Here is a 2,546-nt window from a genome sequence, read left to right as displayed (position 1 = left end):
GCATTGAATTTTTACAGTCCTTTGGTAAGTATTGCCATTTTGACAATGTTAATTCTCCCCATCCATGAGCAGGGGATTTTTTAAAAATTTTTATTAGTGAAACGCCATGAAGTACAGTTGTAGATTTACAAACTTTTGTGCTTGGGTTTCGATTACACAATGATCAAATACACATCCCTCCACCAGTGCCCATTTTCCACCACCATGGAAAACATCCCTCCCACCCCCATCCCCGCCATCCCACACTGCCTCTGTGGCAGGGCATTCCCTTTTGTTCTCTCTCCTTTTGGGTGTTGTGGTCTGCAGAAAAGGCATTGAGTGGTAAACATGTTCAGTTCATAGTCTACTTTCAACATGCATCTCCCCTCCTGGGAGGATCCTCCAAACACCCTTTATTTAGTGCTCCCTTCTCTATCTGAACTGCCCTTTGCCCTAGAATACCTGGCTGGCCTCTAAGCTATGGAGCAATCCTCCTGGTGCTGATCTCAGCTATTCATGGGTATTAATCTCATATTTTGTTACTTTATATCCCCCAGATGAATGCAATCTTTCTATGTCTATCCCTCTCTTTCGGACTCATTTCGCTTAGCATGATACTTTCCATGTTGTACCACGTATGTAAATTTCCTCACTTCATCTTTTCTATCAGCTACATAGTACTCCATTGTGTAGATGTACCAAAGTTTCTTTAACCAGTCATCTGTTCTTGGGCACTCAGGTTTCCTCCAGTTTCTGGCTATTGTAAAGAGGAGCAGGGGATATTTTTCCATTTCCTCATGCCCTCTTTTATTTCCTGAAGAAGCATTTTGTAGTTTTCTTTGTACAGTTCCTTTACTTCCCTAGTTAACCTGATTCCTAGGTACTTGATTTTCTGGGGTACAATTGTGAATGGGATTGTTTTCTTTATGTCACTTTCTTCTCTTTCACTATTTGCGTATAGGAAAGCATAAAATGTTTTGTATTGATTTTATAGCCTACAACTTTACTATACAAGTCTATTTTTTCAAGGAGTTTCTTGGTAGAGGTTTTAGGATTCTCTAAGTATAGTATCATATCAGCTGTGAATAGTGAGAGCTTGATTTCTTCCTTCCCTACCTGGATGCCCTTAATATCTTTTTCTTGATTACTTGATATTGCAAGTAGTTCCAGTACTATATTGAACAGTAGTGGAGAGAGTGGGCATCTTTGTCTCGTCCCTGATCTTAGGGGCAAGGTTCTCAGTTTTTCCCCATTGAGGATGATGTTTCCTGTAGGTTTGTGTTAGATGGCTTTAACTATATTGAGGAAAGTCCCCGCTATCCCCATTTCGGTGAGGGGTTTCGTCATAAACGGTTGCTGGATCTTGTCAAATGCTTTCTCTGCATCTATTGATATGATCATATGATTTTCATCTTTTCTTTTATTGATATGATGGATTATGTTGACGGATTTCCGAACGTTGAACCATCCTTGCATCCCTGGGATGAATCCCACTTGGTCATGGTGTATGATCTTTTTGATGAGTTGTTGAATGCTATTTGCTACTATTTTGTTGAGTATCTTCGTATCCGTGTTCATCAGGAATATCGGCCTGAGTTTTCTTTTTCTTGTGGTGTCTTTGTTTCCTTTTGGTATTAGAGAGATATGGGCTTCATAGAAACTGTTTGGGAGAGTTTCTGTTTTTTCAATTTCCTGGAAAATCTTGAGAAGAATCTACAATAGGTCCTCTTTAAATGTTTGGAAAAATTGGCTAGTGAATCCATCTTGACCTGGGCTTTTGTTTTTGGGAAGACTTTTGATTACAGTTTCCTATTTCCTTATGTGAGTAGGTCTATTCTGGTACACTGTATCTTCTTGATTCAGTCTTGGGGGATAATAGGAATCCAGGAATTTATCCATTTCTTCTAGGTTCTCTTGTTTCGTGGCATACAGACTTTCAAAGTAGTCTCTGATGATCTTTTGAATTTCTTTGGTTTCTGTTGTGATATCCCCATTCTTATTTCTGATTCGATTTATTAGGGTTCTCTCTCTGTTTCTTTGTGAGTGTAGCTAGTGGTTTTTCTATCTTATTTATTTTCTCGAATAACCAGCTCTTGGTTTCATTGATCTTTCGAATTGTTTTTTTTTTTTTTTGGTTTCCACGCCATTGATTTCTGCTCCAAGTTTTATAGTCTCTTTCCTTCTGCACAATTTGCGTTCCTTCTGTTGAACCTTTTCTCAGATCTTGAGCTGTGAAGTCAGGTTGTTTATGTGCATCTTTTCTTCTGTCCTGAGATATGCTTGCAGAGCTATAAATTTTCCCCTTCAAACGGTTTTTGTTGCATCCCATAAGTTTTGGTAGCTCGTGTCTTCATTCTCATTTGTTTCCAAGTATCTTTTGATTTCATCCTTGACTTCCCTCCTGATCCACTCGTTTTGAAGCATTGAGTTTTTTAGTTTCCGGGTGTTTGATTTGGTTCTCCGTATCTGTGTGTGATTCACTCCTATTCTCAGTACATCGTGGTCTGAAAAGATTGTTGATACTATTTCTATCTTCCTGATTCTATTTAGGTATGTTTTGTGGTCTA

Source organism: Sorex fumeus, unplaced genomic scaffold (genome assembly GCF_029834395.1).
Source record: "Sorex fumeus unplaced genomic scaffold, SorFum_2.1 ptg000106l, whole genome shotgun sequence".
NCBI lineage: Eukaryota > Metazoa > Chordata > Mammalia > Eulipotyphla > Soricidae > Sorex > Sorex fumeus.
The sequence above is the reverse complement of the archived record's forward strand: the minus strand, read 5'-3'. Positions refer to the sequence as shown.